The following is a 16,899-nucleotide window of genomic DNA, read 5'->3' on the forward strand; positions in this document are numbered from 1 at the left end:
AGGGGTTTGCATCAGATTATTCTTAAAGATGCAAATCCTGTCTAACACCAGCATTTTATCTAAAATTTACAGTAAACTTTTTTAGTCTGATCTCTGCTTTCCAAATTGTAGCGTTTGCTACATATCAAGGTGCTGCGATTAGATCACTGGTCGGCCCGGACCAGGGAAAGAGACAGATAACACGGTGTGAGCGCCAACTTCCGCCTTTTATTGCGCAGTTAATTCCTTTTATACTAACAAGGGTAGGCGGGATTACAGATGCGTCATAGGGCTGCGACTAACCCTGCATCTTTCCGTGACATCACGAGATCTTCTGAAAGCCAAACCCTACATCTCCCCCTCCCAATGACTAGCTGGCTTCTATTGTTATGAACAGTTCTACGCAAAGAAATAACTGTGTAAAGTACTATGAGCATAAGCATATTTCTACAACTAAGTTGAAACACTCTATCTTAAACACACGTAAATGTCCCATTTACCTTGCAGAGCAAGGAGCTCCTTCACAGAGAATTCACACAAGTGGTAAATGGAAAGTTAAGGCTGGGAAAGAATTACTTCTATTACTTTATAAAGTTTATCGTTGGTGCGCTGATTTTAAGGCTTACTGTCTGGGGCACCCCGATTCCCGGCTGTGAGCGATTCTGACTCTTCTGTTGACACTTGTTCGTACACAATGTTTTCAGCTCCGTCTCTGACAGCCGGATCCCATAAAGACACGTATTGATGGACTCTGAGAGGGATGTCATCCGGATACACATCAGGGCCCCCCAATTGGTTTTGCATCCACTGCCAGAAATTTGTAGCGGATACCCAAGGTGTCACCAGCCAGGAAGGGATGACAGCTATCTGTAAGAAAAACACTCAAACACTACGAGGTTAAGGCAGGATGAACCATACGACTAGGGACCCATTTCAGTAGCCCTTCAGGCATCTGTACACAGGCGTACCCTCGCCCGAGACAACGCAGCTCAAACGGCCCATCCCATTGGCGTGTCTGAGGGTCACGCACACGGACCAACGGATAGGGGCCTTTCTCTTCCGTGTTCGTAAAATGTCGTTGCGCCGCCGTATGCTGAGGTCCCCTCAAACTGTCTGATTTAATGAAGTTAACGCAGTTAACAGAAGACGCTGTGTACGGAGAACAGGTGAGTTATCCCGTAACCAGGAGGGCTCCGCCTGCTCCCCCTCCCTAAGCCGATCGAGCAGGGTCTTTAAGGTTCGATGTGCTCGTTCTACAATGGCCTGGCTGGTGCTATTATAAGGAATGCCATTTTTCCTTAACAAGCTGAACAAGGTAAAATTATTACAATAGCTAAAATCACAATAACTACAATAATGCCCATAACTCTTTAAGCCAACCCGTTACCCCTAATGACCCGAACCATGAGGACTATGAGGAAGATGAACCATCCATACATTCTTGTGCCATCTTGCTCCGCGAACTCAGCCCAGCAATCGGTAGGTGCCAGCTTTCCGTGGGTGTCCCCACAGAGGCAATGATGGCCTCACCGTACACCAGCCCGATGCTCTTCGGAAAATCCCGGTATTTATACATTTGCAGAGGAACGGGTTTCAGCACACGTGGCCAGCGGGTGCCAAAAGTCCGCCTCGGTTGCAATCTATGACGCATGCGCTCGCTGGCCAGGCACGCTGCACGAGTCATAGCCATCTTGTCTATTGGTTCGTGGGCTTTATGATGCGGTTGCGGTGCACAGAGAATCTTGACCTGTTATGTTAGCCAAGGTGACCTATACATTAGTTTTTGACTGAGGTGGTATTCATATTGCCACACCATCTATGATGCTCCAGATGATGATGGTCGTGCAAATCGAACAGGAGTCCGTCGTGGGCCTGTATCTGTGGAAACACAATCATAACCTCGTTCCCAGGTTATTAATGGAAATAGACCTTACCCCTAATTTTGGCTTTAACTAACTTTTACGTTTACCCCACACTGTCTTCCCGTAATCATACTATGTTTAATCAAATTATGCTTAACACACTTTTTACCTAAAGCAAGTTCTATATACAATAAGGCACGCTGTTCTAAGTCCTCTACAAGTGATAAATCCTTATAATGCCCTAACCAAAACCCTCTCTGAAGGACTTAATGTCCGCTAGTCCTCTAAAGTGTAATACTCTATTAGTCAGTATCTGTCGGATCAGTGGCTCCAGCACCCGCCGGTGCCGTGCCAGTTGCCATTGGGACAATTCCGGGTCCAGCATCAGTGTGAAGCCATGGCTTGACCCACTTAGCCGGGATCCAGCGAAGGCCTCGATCTGTAAGCAGACACATATACCCTCTCCCAGTAAGTTTTATTTCTGCTGGTCCGCACCATTGCCCGGATTCTGGGTCCTTATACATTACCATGATTCCTGTACTTTGTTGCGTCCTTTCCGCCTGTAAAAGAGCATGATGCACTACCATCGGTGGGTCTTTGTGATCACCTGTCAATCTAAGATAATTTAGCACAAATAAGGCTTTGGCCAATCGTTCCTCTGGGAGTAAGCCCTGGGTTCCCCCCTTTTGTTTTTTCAGCATGCTCTTTAAGGTTTGGTTGGCCCATTCAACAATAGCCTGTCCTGTGGGAAGATGTGGAATACCCGTACCATGGTGAATTCCCCACAAATGACAAAATCGAGCAAATCGTGTAGAACCATAGGCTGGGCCATAGTCCGTCTTAATTTCCTTAGGCACACCCAGCACTGCAAAAGAAGCGTGAAGATGTCATTCAATATGTAAGGCCTTTTCTCCAGTTTGTGCCGTGGCCCACATGGCAGCAGGATAGGTATCAATACACACATGCACATAACGCTTTGCACCAAACCACATGACATGGGTGACATCCATTTGCCACAATTGCAATGGCAAAAGACCTCGTGGGTTAACCCCACAGCCTAAGCCCAGCCCTTCCTTTTGACAATTGGGGCATGCTTAAACGATACCTTGGGCATCAGTGAGTGGTAAGTCAAATTGCTTTGCTAACATCCTAGCGGGTTGGTGCAAGAACGCATGTGATTGCCGTGCTTGTTGAAAACGATTCCCTGGAGGAGGCTCCCACCGCTGCCACCAATTGGTCAGCTCTGTCATTTCCCATTTGTCATCTGCACGTGCGGTCCCACTGACAAATTACCACATAAGGATGTTGTCTCTGAGAGTCCCCTGTATTAATGATCATCAACATGATCGGTAAATCCTCATTGCATCTGGATGCAAAGCTAGATGCAATTTTCTTTGATATATATTCTAAGGCTTTTTGCTGTTCTCCTGTCATTTCCCGTTTCTCATCTGCACGTGCGCTCGTACCCAAGAGTTCTACCAGAGGGGCCATATCGTTATTAGTGATACCGCAAAGATTCCGCACCCACTGGATATCTCCCACAAGCTTCTGGACATCATGCACCGTTGAAATTTCTGATGTTATTTGAACCTTCTGAGGTTTAACATTGCTAGCATCTATGTGCCACCCCAAATACTTCCAAGGTGCTGCCTTTTGCACCTTTTCAGGAGCGATTATTACTCCGCGATGGCTTAAGATGTCCTGCAATTGAGTTAAAATTTCATCCTGTGGCAAGTTCCTTCCCGCTATCAAAATGTCATCCATATAATGATAAATAATTAACTGAGGAAACTGCTTTCTTACAGGCTCTAATGCCCAGGCCACATACACCTGACACATCGTGGGGGAATTGCGCATTCATTGCGGTAACACGACCCAATGCTATCTCTTATAGGGCTCTGCCTTGTTAATCGATGGTACCGAAAAGGCAAACCGTTCAGCGTCATCTGGGTGCAAGGGAATGGTGAAAAAACAATCCTTTAGATCTATAATTAACAAATCCCATTCTTCTGGAAGCATAACTGGAGACAGCAAACCCAGCTGCAGGGCTCCCATACTGTGCATCACTGCATTCACAGCTCTGAGATCATGTAACAGTCTCCATTTCCCACTTTTCTTGGGAATGGTAAATATTGGTGTATTCCATGGACTGGTAGAAGGAACAACATGTCCCGCTCTCAATTGGTCCTTAACTAACTCTTGTATTTTTAGCAGCCTTTCAGAATTTAGCGGCTACTGATCAATCCAAACAGGCTCATCTGTTTTCCAGCTAATTTTCAGGATTGGCTGCCCCTCAGTGACCACTCCTAAAAAGGATGGGTCACTAACATTGCCTTCATTTGGCTCAATAAATCACGGCCTATGAGGCCGAACAATTCCTTTGGGGTAGTCACGATATACGGACGCATCGTAACGTGTTCACCGTCGGGGAACACAAATGGGTAATGGGTAGCTGATTTACTAAGGTGGCTTGTGTGCCCCCTATCCCTGCAATGCCAAAATTTGGATTGATCAATGGCCATGATGGAGGCCAAATATATCGTGAAATAATCGTAACATCAGCTCCTGTATTGATTGTCATCGGTTTCTTGACGACAACTCCGTCAGGCCCTTCCAATTGCACTACCTTTTCTGGTTTACCTCTTGTTATGTCCATGGCAAAGTATACCTGCGGTTTCCCTGTGGAGCCGAATCCACCATCTCCACGTTGTACTTCACCTGGGTTTGGAACACACGACCTGAATGGAACTAATTGTGCTATTCTGGTACCTTTAGGAATAGAAACAGGAGGGATTAAAACATGAATCATAATTTTCACAGTCCCACAATAATCTGCATCAATAAGCCCTGGGACTACCAGAATTCCTTTTAGAGCTGTTGAAGATCGCCCCATTAAAATGCACTAAGCCCAAACCCCAATGGTCCCTTTATGTTGAATGTGTACTGCGGTTTCCACGTCCACTCCGGAGCTTCCTGCAGTGGCGGATCTGGTAGTTGCGAGGCTGCCTGAGGGCTGGCAGCCCAAACCCCTTGCATTTGTGTCGTCGCGCTCGGGGCCTTTGCGCTCGGTGTAAAGTTTCCCTTCTTCCTGCATTCTTGGTGGTATGGTTATCTTTCTTACAACTGTTGCACCGTCTTTTTGTTAGCAGAAACTCTACATTGGCTCTTGATGTGTCCAAGTTTACCACAATTAAAACACTTGACCAAGGGTTTCTTACTGGCTTTATCAATAAGCGGATTCCGTACTGACTCACAGCAGTCTTTAATTTCTCAAGGACTTTCCAGTGAAACGCCTCCCATCTTTTTTGTCCATTATTTTGTACAACAACTGGGAATGCTTGGAGCATAGTCCCTTCCACAGGGGCATTTTTTATTACTCCCCTCCAATGCCTCTCCCTCTCGTCTGCAGCGGCTACTGCAGGCGGCTCCGCGTCTATCGCGGGCGCAGTTGGTTTCACCGTCTCTGGTTCCGAGAGGCGGGATGGATTAAAGGGCCGTGGCGGGGGCGCGGATGGTGCTGCCCGGGGGCCGGCGGTGGCGGCAGCGCTTGCGGCGGCCGCTCCATGGCCGGCTGACACACGCCGCGGCGGGCGGACGGAGGAGGGTGGGGGGGGAGAAAGCGGGGCTGGCAGTTTTTGTAACTGGTTCACCACCTCCGAGTCTGTCGGCTCCGGACCTGCCGGGCGACAATCGGCCCCTCCTAATTCCTCCGCTTCTCGCGGAGTAACAGGCAGGGGGATATCTTCGGCGCCAGCGACCTGGCTGGGTATAGGCAAAGGCTGTGTCTGTGCAGGCGTCTTAGCATTATCAGAAATGGATGCTCGGGGGGGTATAGATAGCTGTGTAGAGAATGTCCCCCTAACTGCAGCGGGATAGGCTGACGCGGCAGCCGTGGAGGCAGCAGAGGGGGTCACCGCCGCGCAGACAGCGGCGGCTGCCTGCCGTTCCGCCCTCATTGTCTCCAGCATGTCTCGAATTACCTTCCAGTGCGCTGCGTATTTGTTTGCCTCCTTTGCCTTATCCCCCCTGCAGCTAATAGCGTCCCACAGCGCCTTGCCTATATTATCCCAGGTCGCTTCTTCAAATGCGACGTTTATACTCGGAAAGTTCTCTCTTCCAAGCCCGTAAAAGCAACCCCTTTATCACAGAATTATCGCATTTCAGTCCTTTCTCAGAGAGAAAATTACGAAGGAGCTTTAGGACTGCTTCCTGCTCTTTGTCCAACCCCATCTCCTTCTCCGACTGCTCACCTGATCAGGGCGAGATTCAAGCTTGCGCGCGCCTCCTCGTCTTCCCAGCTCAGCTAAAGCTCATGTCGTTCTTCCCAGCTTAGCTGAAGCTCATGCCATCCTGCCGGGGCAGCAGGAAAGTCTCGGCCGGCTTCTCCGCTCCCTCGTCGGTTCAGCTGCAGCAGAAATTCTCGTAGAGACGATAAAGTGCTGATCTGAGGGTCCCTGTTCGGGCGCCAAATGTTGCGGAGGATCCACAGGGGACATCACACACAGACCAATGTGATCAAGTGAAGCCCATTTACTACAACTTTTAGCACAGTTATATACCTTATGCGCTTGTGCACGTGCCTTATACAATACTCTAATTGGTACAATACCCCGTTTCACGCGATGCTATCTTATCCTCTATTGGCTGTGCAAGCTTCTTCATGAGGTGTCCAGCAGTTACTTATCTCATTCTTCGGCATCCAGGAGTTGTTTGTCAGACTCTTCTTATCTTCCTTTTTCCCAGCGTACAAGGACACAGCGTCCTTGTCCGCCTCAGCACTTTGTAAACTTATGCTTCGTTCCCAGCTAAAGGCTGGATTGCTCACATGCCCTCGCCCAGCCAAGAAATCCTCAACAAATTTCTTCCTTATATCTAGTCTGAATGTACCTTCTTTTAGTTTAAAACCATTACCCCTTGTCCTATCGCTACAGGCCCTGTTAAAAAGTCTGTCCCCATCTTTCTTATAAGCCCCCTTTAAGTATTGAAAGGCTGCAATAAAGTCTCCCCGGAGCCTTCTCTTCCCCAGGCTGAACAACCCCATCTCTCTCAGCCTTTCCTCATAGGAGAGGTGCTCCAGCCCCCTGATCATTTTTGTGGCCCTCCTCTGGACCTGCTCCAACAGGTCCATGTCTTTCTTGTACTGAGGTCCCCGGAGCTGGATGCAGCACTCCAGGTGGGGTCTCACCAGAGCAGAGCAGAGGGGCAGAATCACCTCCCTCGACCTGCTGGCCACACTTCTTTTGATGCAGCCCAGGATACGGTTGGCTTTTTGGGCTGCGAGCACACATTGCCGGCTCATGTCCAGCTTTTCATCCACCAGTATCCCCAAGCCCTTCTCCCCAGGGCTGCTCTCAATCCCTTCATCTCTCAGCCTGTATTGATAGCAGGGGATGCCCTGACCCAGGTGCAGGACCTTGCACTTGGCCTTGTCGAACCTCATGAGGTTCACATCGGCCCATTTCTCAAGCTTGTCCAGGTACCTCTTGTCCTGGTTTCAGCTGGGATAGAGTTAACTGTCTTCCTAGTAGCTGGTGCAGTGCTATGTTTTGAGTTCAGTATGTGAAGAATGTTGATAACACTGATGTTTTCAGTTGTTGCTCAGTAGTGTTTAGACTATAGTCAAGGATTTTTCAGCTTCTCATGCCCAGCCAGCGAGAAAGCTGGAGGGGCACAAGAAGTTGGCACAGGACACAGCCAGGGCACCTGACCCAAACTGGCCAACAGTGTATTCCATACCATGTGACATCACATCTATTTTAGGAACTGGGGAGTGGGGGTGGGGAATCGCCGCTCAGGGACTAGCTGGGTGTCAATCTGCGGGTGGTGAGCAACTGCACTGCGCATCATTTGTACATTCCAATCCTTTTATTATTGCTGTTGTCATTTTATTTGTGTTATCATTATCATTATTAGTTTCTTCTTTTCTGTTCTATTAAACCGTTCTTATCTCAACCCACGAGTTTTGCTTCTTTTCCCGATTTTCTCCCCCATCCCACTGGGTGTGGGGGGAGTGAGTGAGCAGCTGCGTGGTGCTTAGTTGCTGGCTGGGGTTAAACCATGACAGTCCATTTTGGCGCCCAACGTGGGGCACGAAGGGTTGAGATAATGACAAACCTGACCAGAGCTTGGTAAAACAAATTTATTTTAAGCATTCATTATATTGGTCTAATAGCTGCTGGTCACTATGTTGATTTATGTGTTCTTAGAGTTGTTGCTCTGGTTTTTAACGTTCTGTTATGTATCACCTCGCTTGCTGTATGTAGTTCCTCTTCTGCTGCTTATCATCCATGGGAGGTGGATTAAGGTTTTTGCTTTGATGTTTTGTATAACACTGGTTTATGGTATGATAAAGTCATCGGCTGTGGGATTAATCCAGTATTTGCACTCAGCATTGTCACCTTTATACTGCGGGAACCATCTGTGGGAAACTATTAATAATTATACCATTTACCTTTCCTCCATGGAAAACCAGTCTATGGGTGGGGTACCTTTCTTCCCCTCTCCTTTCTCCTTCAGTCCAGTTACAATGGTGTTTGAGAATTTTGAAAAATTTGAATACTCTTGGGATGTTGAGAGCAGCACGGTCCTAGCCCTACTGCTAGGAATTAGCATGGTCCTGAATGTGCTTCAGCTCTCGTTTAAGGTTAAACAACTATTTAAGAAGATCACCCAGAGATCTGCCCTGAGGAAGGATAATGATGAGTGGCAGGGTGTGTGGGGTAGTATGGGCAAGTACCTAGAAAAGTGGGTACCTCCAATGTTTTGGAAATTCACCCCTGAATAAGTGCAGAATCCAGAAGAACTAGTAAAATATTTGGCAAAGGTATGCTGTCACCCTGGCAGCTCCAGAGAGATACAAATCACTGCAACATGCTGGGGCCTGGCCCATGCCTATCGAGCCCTGTTCGACACCACTCAGTACCCTCAAGGGGAAGAGAAGGTCTCTGGACCTAACAACAAAATGATGAGCACTGCGGTCACCCAAACCTCAGCAACGGGCGCTGCGTCCCCTCCAGCCCTGGAGACAAGCATTGTGGCCACCCAGACCTTGGCGACAGGCACTGCAACCCTTCCAACCCCGGCGACGAGAACTGTGGCTACCCAAACCTCAGCAACAGGCACTGCAGCCCCTCCAGCCCCAGCAATGAGCATGGCAGCTACCCAAACCTTAGCAACAGACACTGTGGTTATCCAAAACCCGGTGAGTGATACTGCAACTGAACCAGTGGACCAACCTGCACCAGCATCAGTTGCCCCCGTACAGAAAAAGAAATATACAAAAAAATCAGTTTGCTTAGCGAAGGAGGAAGGTGAACCAGGGTCATCATGGGAACAGGAGGAAGAGGCAGAACCAGAGGTAATAACCCGGTCCCTATCCTTGAGTGAGCTGCGGGATATGCGAAAAGATTTTGGCCGCCGTATAGGTGAGCATATGATCACCTGGCTCCTCCGATGCTGGGACAATGGCGCTAGTAGTCTGGAATGAAAAGGTAGGGATGCCAAGCTGCTGGGATCGCTTGCCTGGGAAGGTGGCATTGACAAGGCAATTGGAAAAGGGACACAAGCCCTCAGCCTCTGGAGGCGACTCCTGTCAAGTGTGAAGGAAAGGTACCCCTTTAAGGAAGATGTTATATGTCAATCAAGCAAGTGGACCACCATGGAAAGAGGTATCCAATATCTGAGGGAATTAGCCATGCTAGAGACGATTCATTATGACCCAGACAACCCACAATTACCCAAAGATCCAGACGAAGTCCAATGCACACGACCCATGTGGCGGAAGTTTGTAAGGAGCTCACCATCGGCCTATGCCAACTCACTGGCAATAATGGCCTGGAAAGACGAAGAGGCACCGACAGTGGATGAAGTGGCTCGCCAACTCCGTCAATACGAAGAAAATCTCTCCTCCTCCCTACAAGCCTGCATTTCAGCTGTGGAGAAGCTGTCCGAGGATTTCCAGCAATTCAAAGAGGATATGTCCTACTCCCCACTTGTAAGGACCAATGTCTCAGCTATTAGGAGTGAGAGCTCCTCTGCCCAAGAGAGAGAATATAGAAGGTACACACCACGAGGTGCCCTGTGGTTTTACCTATGTGATCAGGGAGAGGACATGAGGAAATGGGACGGAAAACCTACCTCAGTCCTAGATGCATGGGTACGTGAGTTGCAAGGAAAAACCACCACAAAAGGGGATTCTACCAGGAAAATTGCCGCTCCAATTTCCAAACAGAGTAGAAGGGCTAATCTTATTTCTGATCATCTTGAAGAGACACCCGAGCCAATTTTACGAGAAGTGGGTAATGGATAATCTGGCCAGAACTAGAGGGTACCTGTCTCCAGCCAGGTGGAGGAAAGGGATAACCCGGCCTATTGGACTGTGTGGATTTGATGGCCTGGCACGTTGGACCCACAGGAGTATAAGGCTCTAGTAGACAGTGGCGCACAGTGCACTCTAATGCCATCAAGTTATAAAGGGGCAGAACCCATTTGTATTTCTGGTGTGACAGGGGGATCCCAACAGTGAACTGTATTGGAAGCTGAAGTAAGCCTAACTGGGAATGAATGGCAGAAACACCCCATTGTGACTGGCCCAGAGGCCCTGTGCATCCTTGGCATAGATTATCTCAGGAGGGGGTATTTCAAGGACCCAAAAGGGTACCGTTGGGCCTTTGGTATAGCTGCCTTGGAGATGGAGGAAATTGAACAGCTGTCCACCTTGCCCGGCCTCTCCCAAGACCCTTCGATTGTGGGGTTGCTGAAGGTTGAAGAACAACAAGTGCCAATTGCTACCACGACGCTGCACCGGCAGCAATATTGCACCAACCAAGACTCTCTGGTTCCCATCCACAAGTTGATTCGCCAACTGGAGAGCCAAGGAGTGATCAGCAAAACTCGCTCACCCTTTAATAGTCCCATATAGCCAGTGCGAAAGTCTAATGGGGAGTGGAGAGTTACAGTTGACTATCGTGGCCTGAATGAAGTTACGCCACCGCTGAGTGCTGCCGTTCCAGAGATGCTAGAACTTCAATATGAACTAGAGTCAAAGGCAGCCAAGTGGTATGCCACAATGGACATTGCTAATGCATTTTTCTCCATTCCTTTGGCAGCAGAGTGCAGGCCACAATTTGCTTTCACTTGGAGGGGTGTCCAGTACACCTGGAATCGACTGCCCCAGGGGTGGAAACACAGCCCCACTATTTGCCATGGACTGATCCAGACTGCACTGGAAAAAGGTGAAGCTCCGGAACACCTGCAATACATTGATGACATCATCGTATGGAGCAACACGGCAGAAGAAGTCTTTGAGAAAGGGAAGAAAATAATCCAAATCCTTCTGAAAGTTGGTTTTGCCATAAAAGAAAGTAAGGTCAAGGGACCTGCACAGGAGATCCAGTTTTTGGGAATAAAATGGCAAGATGGGCATCGTCAGATCCCTACAGATGTGATCAACAAAATAGCAGCTATGTCTCCCCCGACTAATAAAAAGGAAACACAGGCTTTCTTAGGTGTTGTGGGCTTTTGGAGAATGCATATTCCAAATTACAATCAAATTGTAAGTCCTCTCTACCAAGTTACCCGGAAGAAGAACGATTTTAAATGGGGCCCTGAGCAACAACAAGCCTTTGAACAAATTAAGCGGGAGATTGTTCATGCAGTAGCTCTTGGGCCATTCCGGACAGGACCAGATGTTAAAACTGTGCTCTACACTGCAGCTGGGGAGAATGGCCCTACCTGGAGCCTTTGGCAGAAAGCACCTGGGGAGACCCGAAGTCGACCCCTGGGGTTTTGGAGTCGGGGATATCGAGGATCCGAGGCTTGCTATACTCCAACTGAAAAAGAGATATTGGCAGCATATGAAGGACTTCGAGCCACCTCAGAAGTGGTTGGTACTGAGACACAGCTCCTCTTAGCACCCCGACTGCCAGTGCTGAGCTGGATGTTCAGAGGGAGGGTCTCCTCTACACATCACGCGACTGATGCCACGTGGAGTAAGTGGATTGCACTGATCACACAACGGGCTCGCATAGGAAACCCCAGTGGCCCAGGTATTTTAGAAGTGATCATGGACTGGCCAGAAGGCAAAGATTTTGGAATGTCGCCAGAGGAGGAGGTGACACGGGCTGAAGAGGCCCCGCTGTATAATAAACTGCCAGAAAATGAGAGGCAATATGCCCTGTTCACTGATGAGTCCTGTCGCATTGTGGGAAAACATCGGAGGTGGAAGGCTGCTGTATGGAGTCCTACACGACTAGTTGCAGAAACTGCTGAAGGAGAAGGTGAATCGAGTCAGTTTGCAGAGGTAAAAGCCATCCAGCTAGCGTTAGACATTGCTGAAAGAGAGAAGTGGCCAGTGCTCTATCTCCATACTGACTCATGGATGGTGGCAAATGACCTGTGGGGTGGCTAAAGCAATGGAAGAAGGGCAACTGGCAACGCAGAGGTAAACCCATTTGGGCTGCTGCACTGTGGCAAGATATTGTGTCCTGGCTAGAGAATCTGGTTGTAAAAGTACGTCATGTAGATGCTCACATACCCAAGAGTCGGGCCACTGAAGAACATCGAAACAATCAGCACGCAGATCAGGCTGCCAAGATTGAAGTGTCTCAGGTGGACCTGGACTGGCAACATAAGGGTGAGCTATTTATGGCTCAGTGGGCCCACGATACTTCAGGCCATCAGGGAAGAGATGCAACATATAGATGGGCTCGAGATCGAGGGGTGGACTTGACCATGGACACTATCGCACAGGTCATCCATGAATGTGAAACATGTGCTGCAATTAAGCAAGCCAAGTGTTTAAAGCCCCTGTGGTATGGAGGGTGATGGCTGAAATATAAACAATGGGAAGCCTGGCAGATTGACTATATCACACTCCCACAAACTCACCAAGGCAAGTGCCATGTGCTGACAATGGTGGAAGCAACCACCGGATGGCTGGAAACATATTCTGTGCCCCATGCCAGTGCCCGGAACACTATCCTGGGCCTGGAAATCAGGTCTTGTGGCAACATGGCACCCCAGAAAGAATTGAGTCTATCAAGGGGACTAATTTCTGAAACAACCTCATAGACACCTGGGCCAAAGAGCATGGCACTGAGTGGGTGTATCTTATCCCCTATCACGCACAAGCCTCTGGGAAAATTGAAAGATACAATGGACTGAACAAAAGACTACATTGAGAGCAATGGGGGGTGGAACCTTCAGACATTGGGATATACATTTAGCAAAAGCCACCTGGTTAGTCAACACCAGAGGATCTGCCAATCGGAGTGGCCCTGCCCAATCAGAATTTTTACATACTGTAGAAGGGGATAAAGTCCCTGTAGTGCACATGAAAAATATGTTAGGGAAGACAGTCTGGGTTACTCCTGCCTCAGGCAAAGGTAAACCCATTCGTGGGATTGCTTTTGCTCAAGGGCCTGGGTGCACTTGGTGGGTGATGGGGAAGTTTGATGTGTGCCTCAAGGGGATTTGATTTTAGGTGAGAACAGCCAATGAATTAAATTGTATGATGTTAATTGCTATATAACCCTGCTACTGTATGCCATCATTACTATAATTGTTATATGCTATATCCATAGTACTACAGTAAGAATCACTTAGATCAAGCAAGAAAGAACTGTGATAAAACTGAGCAAAGCGCAGTAGTGATGGAACCAGAACTGACTCCAGCATGCAACAATCCAATGGTGCACACCATCCTCCTGCTGCATCCAATGTCACCTGCTTGTCACACCACACTGAAGCCCAATTCTGCTCTACTGACTGAGAGGACTTTGCACCATCCCTCCTGCCCAGACAGACTGGTATGACAGATGGAGCCCAGAGTAGGAAACTAAATGAACTCAACAAATGTTTTATGAACATAACCCATGAACTAAAGGAATGATATCTCTGTGTGTGTATACATATATATATCATTATTCATATGTCTCAAAGGGATGGAAAAGGTGATAATGACTAATCAGGATGTAACTAAAGGTATGGAAACTGAGCATGATGTCAGTGGTATAGAATAAGGGGTGGATGCTGTCCAGATTTCAGCTGGGATAGAGTTAACTGTCTTCCTAGTAGCTGGTACAGTGCTATGTGTCGTGGTTTAACCCCAGCCAGCAACTAAGCACCACGCAGCCGCTCACTCACTCCCCCCCATCCAGTGGGATGGGGGAGAAAATCGGGAAAAGAAGCAAAACTCGTGGGTTGAGATAAGAACGGTTTAATAGAACAGAAAAGAAGAAACTAATAATGATAATGATAACACTAATAAAATGACAACAGTAGTAATAAAAGGATTGAAATGTACAAATGATGCGCAGGGCAATTGCTCACCACCCGCCGACCAACACCCAGCCAGTCCCCAAGCGGCGAATCCCTGCCCCCCCACTTCCCAGTTCCTAAACTAGATGGGACGTCACATGGTATGGAATACACTGTTGGCCAGTTTGGGTCAGGTGCCCTGGCTGGGCATGAGAAGCTGAAAAATCCTTGACTATAGTCTAAACACTACTGAGCAACAACTGAAAACATCAGTGTTATCAACATTCTTCACATACTGAACTCAAAACATAGCACTGCACCAGCTACTAGGAAGACAGTTAACTCTATCCCAGCTGAAACCAGGACAAGAGGTACCTGGACAAGCTTGAGAAATGGGCCGATGTGAACCTCATGAGGTTCGACAAGGCCAAGTGCAAGGTCCTGCACCTGGGTCAGGGCATCCCCTGCTATCAATACAGGCTGAGAGATGAAGGGATTGAGAGCAGCCCTGGGGAGAAGGGCTTGGGGATACTGGTGGATGAAAAGCTGGACATGAGCCGGCAATGTGTGCTCGCAGCCCAAAAAGCCAACCGTATCCTGGGCTGCATCAAAAGAAGTGTGGCCAGCAGGTCGAGGGAGGTGATTCTGCCCCTCTGCTCTGCTCTGGTGAGACCCCACCTGGAGTGCTGCATCCAGCTCCGGGGACCTCAGTACAAGAAAGACATGGACCTGTTGGAGCAGGTCCAGAGGAGGGCCACAAAAATGATCAGGGGGCTGGAGCACCTCTCCTATGAGGAAAGGCTGAGAGAGATGGGGTTGTTCAGCCTGGGGAAGAGAAGGCTCCGGGGAGACTTTATTGCAGCCTTTCAATACTTAAAGGGGGCTTATAAGAAAGATGGGGACAGACTTTTTAACAGGGCCTGTAGCGATAGGACAAGGGGTAATGGTTTTAAACTAAAAGAAGGTACATTCAGACTAGATATAAGGAAGAAATTTGTTGAGGATTTCTTGGCTGGGCGAGGGCATGTGAGCAATCCAGCCTTTAGCTGGGAACGAAGCATAAGTTTACAAAGTGCTGAGGCGGACAAGGACGCTGTGTCCTTGTACGCTGGGAAAAAGGAAGATAAGAAGAGTCTGACAAACAACTCCTGGATGCCGAAGAATGAGATAAGTAACTGCTGGACACCTCATGAAGAAGCTTGCACAGCCAATAGAGGATAAGATAGCATCGCGTGAAACGGGGTATTGTACCAATTAGAGTATTGTATAAGGCACGTGCACAAGCGCATAAGGTATATAACTGTGCTAAAAGTTGTAGTAAATGGGCTTCACTTGATCACATTGGTCTGTGTGTGATGTCCCCTGTGGATCCTCCGCAACATTTGGCGCCCGAACAGGGACCCTCAGATCAGCACTTTATCGTCTCTACGAGAATTTCTGCTGCAGCTGAACCGACGAGGGAGCGGAGAAGCCGGCCGAGACTTTCCTGCTGCCCCGGCAGGATGGCATGAGCTTCAGCTAAGCTGGGAAGAACGACATGAGCTTTAGCTGAGCTGGGAAGACGAGGAGGCGCGCGCAAGCTTGAATCTCGCCCTGATCAGGTGAGCAGTCGGAGAAGGAGATGGGGTTGGACAAAGAGCAGGAAGCAGTCCTAAAGCTCCTTCGTAATTTTCTCTCTGAGAAAGGACTGAAATGCGATAATTCTGTGATAAAGGGGTTGCTTTTACGGGCTTGGAAGAGAGAACTTTCCGAGTATAAACGTCGCATTTGAAGAAGCGACCTGGGATAATATAGGCAAGGCGCTGTGGGACGCTATTAGCTGCAGGGGGGATAAGGCAAAGGAGGCAAACAAATACGCAGCGCACTGGAAGGTAATTCGAGACATGCTGGAGACAATGAGGGCGGAACGGCAGGCAGCCGCCGCTGTCTGCGCGGCGGTGACCCCCTCTGCTGCCTCCACGGCTGCCGCGTCAGCCTATCCCGCTGCAGTTAGGGGGACATTCTCTACACAGCTATCTATACCCCCCCGAGCATCCATTTCTGATAATGCTAAGACGCCTGCACAGACACAGCCTTTGCCTATACCCAGCCAGGTCGCTGGCGCCGAAGATATCCCCCTGCCTGTTACTCCGCGAGAAGCGGAGGAATTAGGAGGGGCCGATTGTCGCCCGGCAGGTCCGGAGCCGACAGACTCGGAGGTGGTGAACCAGTTACAAAAACTGCCAGCCCCGCTTTCTCCCCCCCCACCCTCCTCCGTCCGCCCGCCGCGGCGTGTGTCAGCCGGCCATGGAGCGGCCGCCGCAAGCGCTGCCGCCACCGCCGGCCCCCGGGCAGCACCATCCGCGCCCCCGCCACGGCCCTTTAATCCATCCCGCCTCTCGGAACCAGAGACGGTGAAACCAACTGCGCCCGCGATAGACGCGGAGCCGCCTGCAGTAGCCGCTGCAGACGAGAGGGAGAGGCATTGGAGGGGAGTAATAAAAAATGCCCCTGTGGAAGGGACTATGCTCCAAGCATTCCCAGTTGTTGTACAAAATAATGGACAAAAAAGATGGGAGGCGTTTCACTGGAAAGTCCTTGAGAAATTAAAGACTGCTGTGAGTCAGTACGGAATCCGCTTATTGATAAAGCCAGTAAGAAACCCTTGGTCAAGTGTTTTAATTGTGGTAAACTTGGACACATCAAGAGCCAATGTAGAGTTTCTGCTAACAAAAAGACGGTGCAACAGTTGTAAGAAAGATAACCATACCACCAAGAATGCAGGAAGAAGGGAAACTTTACACCGAGCGCAAAGGCCCCG

At 49.0% G+C, this 16,899-nt stretch overlaps 1 long non-coding RNA gene across 1 annotated transcript; it reads right to left on the reverse strand.

Annotated features, from left to right (window-relative positions):
- Window positions 1-185: 185 nt before the first annotated feature.
- Window positions 186-6,659, reverse strand: LOC138683472 (uncharacterized). The gene is made up of 2 exons (XR_011322994.1): window positions 6,067-6,659; window positions 186-339 (listed from the first exon to the last, which is right to left on the reverse strand). It is a non-coding gene; the product is annotated as an uncharacterized lncRNA (long non-coding RNA).
- Window positions 6,660-16,899: the final 10,240 nt, after the last annotated feature.

This window comes from Haliaeetus albicilla, chromosome W (assembly GCF_947461875.1).
Source record: "Haliaeetus albicilla chromosome W, bHalAlb1.1, whole genome shotgun sequence".
NCBI lineage: Eukaryota > Metazoa > Chordata > Aves > Accipitriformes > Accipitridae > Haliaeetus > Haliaeetus albicilla.